Source organism: Oreochromis niloticus, linkage group LG14, assembly GCF_001858045.2.
Source record: "Oreochromis niloticus isolate F11D_XX linkage group LG14, O_niloticus_UMD_NMBU, whole genome shotgun sequence".
Classification (NCBI taxonomy): Eukaryota; Metazoa; Chordata; class Actinopteri; order Cichliformes; family Cichlidae; genus Oreochromis; species Oreochromis niloticus.
In genome coordinates, this window is record NC_031979.2 from 5,468,515 (window position 1) to 5,478,806 (window position 10,292).

Here is a 10,292-nt window from a genome sequence, read left to right on the forward strand (position 1 = left end):
CTCAGCTCTTTCTGGGATAGTGGTGCGGCTGCCCCTCTGTTGGTCTTCCTTGGTCTCTTGTGTTCTGGGGGCCTCTGGATGTCTGGAGTTTTGATCTCCTCCATACCTGCTTCATGCCCTGGAAGACGGGGCTGTGGCTCCCCACACCCTCTACCAGATCATTACATGAAGGAACCTTTTAAAAACAAGCGCGTTCATGCTCACAGGTGTACACACGGGTGCTCACACACGCAAACTACACCCTTTTTGGCTCCTACCTCAAAGCACACTGTGCGCTGTCGATCTTACGTGCTGCACAATAATGTTTAATATTTAGTATTTACTGTTATATTCCCATATATCATCGTGATGTTGTTTATTCTATTGCTCTCGTTTTCTTCTGCTTGTTTTCTTTTTTCTTTCTCAACAGGTGATCCAGGTGATTGATATATGTATTTTTTGTCTGCTTATTTTGTTGGTTTTTGTTTTTTGCCCTTTATCCCCGTCCCTCTTCTCCGCTGTTTTTTCCCCCCTCTTTCTTTCTCCCTTTTCTTTTCCTCATTCAAGTCTGTCCCGTATCTAGCAAGTGAAAAAAAACAAAAAACAAACAAACAATAAAAGGTGAATCAAATAGACCATTACGGCAAGGCTGGGATGGTCCATTTGGTAAAGTAAATCTGTTGGGCATCTTTCTTCGCTTTTAGACAATAATTCTGATGGCAAAAGAACCAAACGGGACAGGCCAAAAAAAAAAAAAGTGTAAGAAAAAGTATAAAGTGAAACATGTAAAGTGGAATAAAAAACTGTGTATCTGTAGCGATTCTACTGCTGAAAACCTGTTGAATAATATGAATCAATGGGAATGACAACCACTAACTTAATAGCTTGTGGAGTTTATATTATGAAACATTTTTGCACTATCTTGGCAGCACATGGTTAAATAAAATCTGTTGGAATTAGAATTTTTTTTAATTTTCTGAATATTTTGGACTTGAAGCACTCACTAACTCAACAATGGACTGATTCTTATATAGCACTTTTCTACTCTCCCGGAGTACTCAAAGCGCTGTATACAACATGCCACATTCACCCGATCACTGACTCTAAACCAGGGGTCCTCAACATGCAGCTCTTTAGTCCTTATACTGCAGCTCCGCGTGGTTTGTGAAAATGAATTAATAAAAAATAAAATAAATAAATACAAGTATTTAGCTGAAGTGTATTTTATTTGTGTTTAGTTCTTTTTTAACTTGTAGCTCTAAATTGGAAGATTATTGTGATATTGAAATATAAAAATAAAATTATATTTTATTATTTTCCATCGCTCAAAATGAACGTCACTCGCGAACACCTGTTTACCCGCCGAAATGCTGTGCATTTATTGAGACTTTCAACCCCAGGTAGGCCAATTATAGATCTTCGGATCCACATTATGTCAGCAGCTATTCTCCACCGTGAACTATGTTAAAAACAAACACCGCTCACGCCTCACAGATGACAGCTTAGTCCTGCGTAAAGATGAAAGTGACTTCGTACAGCCCCGATTTGCAGACGCTGTGCGCAGAGGTTCAGGAGCAGAAGTTCCATTGTAAACATACCACCGCAGACCCGACGATGTTTCCATGAGCATGCTTTTCAGCATCTCTTTATTGACCACTTTTCACACGTGGTTGCTGTACGCATACAGCCGGCTGTAGCTTTTCAGCTCACAGCTCGACAACAGAACAGCAGAGAGAGCACAGACTTTAAGGCGGCGAGGCGTGATTGCGGGTGCTGCTCAGGTGCGTCCAACTCCCATGCAGCGGCACTGCAGACCACACCCCGCCACACACATTAACCAAGTAAAATAAATATTTATGCAGAATTTTACAAATATTTATTTTTCAATTTTTTTTGTAGCATATGTAAGGGGCTACCAGCCCCCCGCTATGTAGGGGTGTAGGAGTATACAAGTTGCCCTGAACAACCGAGGGGTGCTGGGATCTGTGTCCGTGACCCCCCTAGTACAATTGACCCCGATACATACTACTATAGGAATGTTGTCACCTGTCTGACGGCTGCCGGGACTGAAGAGGGGCTCCAGGATTCAATCTTGAGAAACGATGCCTGCCTGGAGTATACTATACTATCAGACATAAACACAGCCTAGTCTACCTTCCCTCTGATTTTCTGTACCCCAACCAGATAGCTAGGGTGCCCCTACTCCAAGGCAACTTGGGTTAGACAAAAACATGAAACGATCTCTTCTAAGCAATGTTAAACTTTAATTTGCTCAGATGGCCCTTTGAACTTTACCATCCATCAGTTACGATGGGCCCTGAAAATCATGGATGGCAAGAAACAAAAAAGCAAAAGAAATAAAAAGAAATCAGGTTCAACGAATGAAACAGGCAATTGTGACCCCACTGTTGTAAAACCCTTGGTTTACACTAGCCACAGACGGGGATCCAAAAATCACAAAACAAATAAAATAATGAAATTAAACAAAGAAATTCTCTTCTCTAGAATGATTAACACTGTATCACAAACATAACACAATTTACAATGTTCACAGGGTAATAGTCCCAATTCCTACGAGTCAGTCCTAACAAAATGTCCTTTGACTATGCAACCATATACAGTCTTTTTTTTGAAGGTGTAACTGTAGTGAACAGGAGCTGACTGCAGGGTCCCAGTCCGTTAAGCTGACCAAAGTTACAGCAGCCGGAGTGAGCAATCCAGTCTCAGGTTCACAAAAACAAGGAAAATAGAAACGGTACCTTTGTCTCTCAGCGACAGTGCGTGGGAAAAGCACTGGGCTCCGAAAAGGCGACACTTTCACATACATCGTAACCAGGAGGATGAACAACCAGGACGTCGTCTAGATGGCAGGGTAACCTATTCCTTGATGATCCACTTTGTCCTCGACGTCGGGTCCGTAGAATGCATCCAACCTCAGACTAGCAACGGGCAACATCGCCGCATCGGCGCTTTAAAAGCGCACAACTTGAGCTGATCTCTATGTACGACCTTCACTGAGCCACCTCTCTCTGGTTTGATTGTGAACACAGGAATGTCGGGGTGGTTCTGCTTCACCACCAAATAAGGGTTTGGTTCCCATTTATCCTGTATCTTATTCCTACCCCTGGGCTACCTTATTCCTACCCCTGGGCTACCTGACCGGAGCAGAGCGCCGTGGCACTTTCGATCATAGATTCTCTTCCTCCTCCTGGAGGCCTACTGAGCAGCTGAGTTTGCTACCTCCACAGCTGTCCTAAGCCTCTCATGTGATCCCTGACCCAGTCATCCAAATTATCTGCCTCAGGTTCCCTCATGTCTTTTCCTCCCAGGAGGTCAAGGGGCATTCTTGCGTCCCTCCCAAACATGAGGTAGAAAGGCGCATAACCAGTGGAGGAGTGCACACGAGTGTTATACGCCATAACCAACTCTGGCAAGTATGTTTTCCAATCCCTTTTTTTCTCTGGTGGCAGTGTTCTAAGCATATCATGCATGGTCCTATTAAACCTCTCACACTGTGCGTTACCCTGCGGATGGTAAGGACTGGTGCGACTCTTGGCAATCCCATAGGCCCTACACAGCTCTTTTATGACACTAGACAGCTCTTTTTTAGACACTGACTGTACAATATAAAGCGCCTTGAGGCGACTTTTGTTGTGATTTGGCGCTATATAAATAAAATTGAATTGAATTGAATTGAATTGAACTAGCCTCAAAATTTCTCCCCTGATCTGAATGCAATCGGGCTGGACATCCATAGTAGGTGAACCAGTGCTTTAGCAGAGCATTTGCTGTCGTCTCAGCAGTCTGGTTTCTGGTGGGGACAGCAACTGTGAACCTGGTGAACATGTCTGTAAGAACAAGGACATTTTCATATCCCCCACAGGACTTCTCCAGCACCGTATAGTCCATAGCAAGGATCTCCAGGGGTGCTGTGACATTGCTGCAGGTCATTGGGGCCCTGTGGTTAGGAAAGATATCCTTTGCCAATGCGCATCGCTTACACTGCTGAACCCAGTCTTGAACATCTTTACTCATTTTAGGCCAGTAATAGCTCCTCCTCATCACAGCGAGGGTACTCTTTGCACTGAAATGCCCCCCATGCTCATGTTGGCTCTCATATACCTTACATTGCAAGGTCTCTGGGACAATGAGCTGCCTGATCTCTTCTCCATCACGGGGGTCTCTAACATGCCTATACAACACACCTTTATAAAGCCTAAGGCGGTCAAACTGCTGGTGAAGTCGCCTTGTACCCGGTGTTGACAAGCAAAGTTCGGCATGGCTCATTCCAGGGCCCTTCTCAACCACCCGATACACGGGCCCGACAACAGGATCGTTTTTCTGTGCCACTTCCACCTCATCCCAACTTTGCCCACCGAGAGCTTTCCCGGCAGTCACTTGCACCCTGGCCTTCATGTCAGTCTTACCATCCCCATCCGCACTAGCAGGCCACAGGCACGCACGCACTTCCTCAGGACCCACTTTAATAAAGTCCTTGTCTGTGTCCTCCTGCTCAGGTTCCTCCTGGTAAGGAATCCTGGAGAGGACGTCTGCGTTTGTGTTTTGCCGCCCGGGCTTGTAACACACCTCAAAGTTGTACTCAGCGAGTTGTGCTACCCACCGGTGCTCAACAGCCCCCAGATTAGCCGTTCCCAAGTAGCGCAGCAGGTTGTGGTCAGTAACCACAGTGAACTTGGTGAACATCAGGTAGTCCCTGAATTTCTCGGTAACAGCCCATTTAAGCGCAAGAAGTTCCAGTTTAAATGCACTGTAATACTTGTCATTCTTTTCAGAGCCTCTTAGCCCACGACTCGCATAGGCCACCACACGCTCAACGCCCCCTTGCTTTTGACTAAGCACAGCCCCGAGTCCATGCAGACTCCCATCTGTGGTCAGTATGAAGGGTAGGCTAAAGTCGGGGTAGGCCAGGATTGGTGGAGACGTCAAGCACTGTTTCAGCTCATCCAACGCTTCCTGGCACTCGCCAGTCCAAACAAACGTCTGGGCGCCCCTTGTTGTGTCTTTCGACCCCTTCCCAACCAAGGCATGCAGAGGTTTAGCCAACTGAGCAAACCTCGGGACAAACCGCCTGTAGTAGCTCATAAATCCAAGCACCTGCCTCACCTCTCACACGCTCCTTGGAACCGGCCACGCCTCCAGGGCCTTGACCTTTTCTTGATCTACCTGCACGCCTTTGGCAGAAATCACGTGGCCAAGGAATTTAACTTCCGGCCGCAGAAGGAAGCATTTGGTTGGCTTCAACTTCAGCCCATGCTGCTTCAGACCTGTGAGAGGCTTGAGACGGTGTTCGAACGAACACCGTCTCAAGCCTCTCACAGTGACTGTCAAAGTCCTGGGAGAAGACTACAATGTCATCGATAGATAGATAGCTTCATAGATAATTGGCAAACCTTCTGGAGGAAACCTGGTCTTGTTAGGAGAGACGGCATCCATCCCACTTTGGATGGAGCAGCTCTCATTTCTAGAAATATGGACCAATTTATTAAACCCCCCAAAATATGACTATCCAGAGTTGGGACCAGGAAGCAGAGTTGCAGTCTTACACGCCTCTCTGCAGCTTCTCTCCTCCTGCTACCCCCCCAAAAACCCACCTCCATTGAGACTGTGTCAGCTCCCAAAAAGACAAAAAACAAACTAAAAACCAGCAATAAACAACTTAAACATAAAAAATCACAAAGAAAGAACAATACAGTATCCACATCTGAACCAAAGAGTAAAACAGTGAAATGTGGATTATTAAATATTAGGTCTCTCTCCTCCAAGTCTCTGTTAGTACATGACTTAATAATTGATCAACAAATCGATTTACTCTGCCTTACAGAAACCTGGTTGCAGCAGGATGAGTATGTTAGTTTAAATGAATCAACACCCCCGAGTCATTCTAACTACCAGAAATCCCGAAGCACAGGCCGAGGGGGCGGTGTGGCAGCAATTTTTCACACCAGTCTATTAATTAACGAAAGACCAAGACAGACTTTTAATTCATTTGAAAGCCTGATGCTTAGCCTTGTCCACCCCAGCTGTAAAACTCAGAAACCAGTCTTACTTGTTATCATCTATCGTCCACCTGGGCCTTACAAAGAGTTTCTCTCTGATTTCTCAGACTTTTTATCTGATTTAGTGCTCAGCTCAGATAAAATAATTATTGTGGGTGATTTTAACATCCATGTAGATGCTAAAAATGACAGCCTCAACATCGCATTTAATCTGTTATTAGACTCAATTGGCTTCTCTCAAAATGTAAAAGAACCCACCCACCACTTTAATCACACTCTAGATCTTGTTTTAACATATGGCATAGAAACTGAACATTTAACAGTGTTTCCTGAAAACCCTCTGCTGTCTGATCATTTCCTGATAACATTTACAATAATTGATTACACAGCAGCGGAGAGTAGACTTTATCAAAGTAGATGTCTTTCTGAAAGTGCTGTAACTAAGTTTAAGAATATAATCCACCCACTGTTATCATCTTCAATGCCCTGTACCAACATAGAGCAGAGCAGCTATCTGAACGCTACTCCAACAGAGGTCGATTATCTTGTTAATAATTTTACCTCCTCACTACGTACGACTCTGGATACTGTAGCTCCTGTGAAAACTAAGGCCTCAAATCCGAAGTACCTGACTCCGTGGTATAATTCTCAAACACGTAGCCTAAAGCAGATAACTCGTAAGCTGGAGAGGAAATGGCGTGTCACAAATTTAGAGGATCATCATTTAGCCTGGAGAAATAGTTTGCTACTTTATAAGAAAGCCCTCCACAAAGCCAGAACATCTTACTATTCGTCACTGATTGAAGAAAATAAGAACAACCCCAGGTTTCTCTTCAGCACTGTAGCCTGGCTGACAAAAAGTCAGAGCTCTACTGAGCCAACAATCCCTTTAACGTTAACTAGTAATGACTTCCTGAACTTTTTCACAAATAAAATTTTTATCATTAGAGAAAAAATTACCAATAATCATCCCACAGATGTAATATTATCTACAGCTACTTTTAGTACCATCGATGTTAAGTTAAACTCTTTTTCTCCAATTGATCTTTCTGAGTTAACTTCAATAATTAATTCCTCCAAACCATCAACGTGTCTTTTAGACCCCATTCCTACAAAACTGCTCAAAGAAGTCCTGCCATTAATTAATTCTTCGATCTTAAATATGATCAACCTATCTCTAATAATCGGCTATGTACCACAGGCCTTCAAGGTGGCTGTAGTTAAACCTTTAATTAAAAAGCCATCTCTAGACCCAGCAGTCTTAGCTAATTATAGGCCAATCTCCAACCTTCCTTTCATATCAAAAATCCTTGAAAGAGTAGTTGTCAAACAGCTAACAGATCATCTGCAGAGGAATGGCTTATTTGAAGCGTTTCAGTCAGGTTTCAGAGCTCATCACAGCACAGAAACAGCTTTAGTGAAGGTTACAAATGATCTTCTCATGGCCTCTGACAGTGGACTCATCTCTGTGCTTGTCCTGCTAGACCTCAGTGCTGCGTTCGATACTGTTGACCATAATATCCTATTAGAGCGATTAGAACATGCTGTAGGTATTACAGGTACTGCACTGCAGTGGTTTGTATCATATCTATCTAATAGACTCCAATTTGTTCAAGTAAATGGAGAGTCCTCTTCACACACTAAGGTCAATTATGGTGTTCCACAGGGTTCAGTGCTAGGACCAATTCTATTTACATTATACATGCTTCCCTTAGGCAGCATCATTAGAAGACATAGCATAAATTTTCACTGCTATGCAGATGACACGCAGCTCTATCTATCCATGAAGCCAGGTAACACACACCAATTAGTTAAACTGCAGGAATGTCTTAAAGACATAAAGACCTGGATGGCCGCTAACTTTCTGCTTCTTAATTCAGATAAAACTGAGGTTATTGTACTCGGCCCTGAAAATCTTAGAAATATGGTATCTAAGCAGATTCTTACTCTGGATGGCATTACCTTGGCCTCCAGTAATGCTGTGAGGAACCTTGGAGTCATTTTTGACCAGGACATGTCCTTCAATGCACATATTAAACAAATATGTAAGACTGCTTTCTTCCATTTGCGCAACATCTCTAAAATTAGAAATATCCTGTCTCAGAGTGATGCTGAAAAACTAGTTCATGCATTTATTACTTCCAGGCTGGACTACTGTAATTCTTTATTATCAGGATGTCCTAAAAACTCACTGAAAAGCCTTCAGCTGATCCAAAATGCTGCAGCAAGGGTACTGACAGGGACTAGAAAGAGAGAGCATATTTCTCCTGTTTTGGCTTCCCTTCATTGGCTTCCTGTTAAATCCAGAATTGAATTCAAAATCCTGCTCCTCACATACAAGGTCTTAAATAATCAGGCCCCATCTTATCTTAATGACCTTGTAGTACCATATCACCCCATTAGAGCACTTCGCTCTCGCTCTGCAGGCTTACTTGTTGTTCCTAGAGTATTTAAAAGTAGAATGGGAGGCAGAGCCTTTCAGTTTTCAGGCCCCTCTTCTGTGGAACCAGCTTCCAGTTTGGATTCGGGAGACAGACACTATCTCTACTTTCAAGATTAGGCTTAAAACTTTCCTTTTTGCTAAAGCATATAGTTAGGGCTGGACCAGGTGACCCTGAATCCTCCCTTAGTTATGCTGCAATAGACGTAGGCTGCCGAGTGGAAGTTTTTCCCTTCCAGTCACCTTTCTCACTCACTATGTGTTAATAGACCTCTCTGCATCGAATCATATCTGTTATTAATCTCTGTCTCTCTTCCACAGCATGTCTTTATCCTGTTTTTCTTCTTTCTCCCCAACCGGTCGCAGCAGATGGCCGCCCCTCCCTGAGCCTGGTTCTGCCGGAGGTTTCTTCCTGTTAAAAGGGAGTTTTTCCTTCCCACTGTCGCCAAAGTGCTTGCTCATAGGGGGTCATATGATTGTTGGGTTTTTCTCTGTATTTATTATTGTGCTATCTACTGTACAATATAAAGCGCCTTGAGGCGACTTTTGTTGTGATTTGGCGCTATATAAATAAAATTGAATTGAATTGAATTGAATCGAGATAGACGAGGAGTATATCAAAACTGAGATCTCCCAGTACCATACCCATCAGCCGCTGGAAAGTGGCTGGGGCATTGCACAAACCGAACGGCATCCAAGTCCATTCGAACAAGCCAAATGTTGTTGTAACCGCTGTTTTTCCCCTGTCCACCTCGCTCATGGCCACTTGGAAGTAGCCTGTGGTCAGGTCCAGGGTCGAGAATAACAGCGCGTTACCGAGCGCGTCCAACGACTCTTTGATGCGAGGAAGTGGGTATGCATCTTTGCATGTTACTTCGTTCAGCCGCCTGTAATCGCAGCAGAAACGGACACTTCCATCTTTCTTAAAAACTACCACCGCAGGTGAGGCCCATGGGCTTGAGCTCTCTTTGAGGACCCCCTAGCTAACGAGTTCCTGAACATGCCTCTTGAATTCCTGAAAGACATGGGGCGGGACCCTTCGGTGCCTCTATTTGATAGGGGGTGCCTCGGTAGGAATACTGTGCGTCACAGTGTTGGTATAGTCATAATAGAATAGAATAGAATAGAATAGAATTCAACTTTATTGTCATTGCACATGCACAGGTACAGGGCAACGAAATGCAGTTTGCATCCATCCAGAAAGTGCTTTAGCCGTGATATAGATATATTACAATATATATTAGCAATAATAGAGATGTGTAAGTATATTACAGAAATGGGTCTATTATGGTATGTTATAATGTACACAGTGTGAAGTATGTTATGAATATTCTATAACTATAAGTATGTACAGGCTGTAGTGAGTACAAGCTATGTACAGGCTATGACAGGATATAAATATGAAATAAAAACTATACAGAAATCTGAGATATACAGTTATACAGAAATGTGAACTATGTAAGTTATAAACAGTTGTAGGATTAAAAATTATCGTATGTACAGAATGATTATTTACACAGAACTATACAGTAGTGGTAAAGTGCTAGTGGTTGTGGGTGTGTGTATGTTCAGTCCATGAGTTTAACGTGGGTCAGATGTCAGGAGGCAGAGTTCAGGAGTCTGACAGCTGTGGGGAAGAAGCTGTTCCGGTACCTGGTGGTCTTAGTCCGGAGGCTCCTGTAGCGCCTCCCAGAGGGCAGGAGGGTGAAGAGTCTATGTGATGGGTGACTGGGGTCTTTGATGATTTTCCCAGCCCTTTTCAGACACCGCTTCCTGTAGATGTACTTTATGGCAGGAAGTGGTGCTCCGGCGATGCGCTGGGCAGTTTTCACGACCCTCTGCAACGCCTTCCGGTC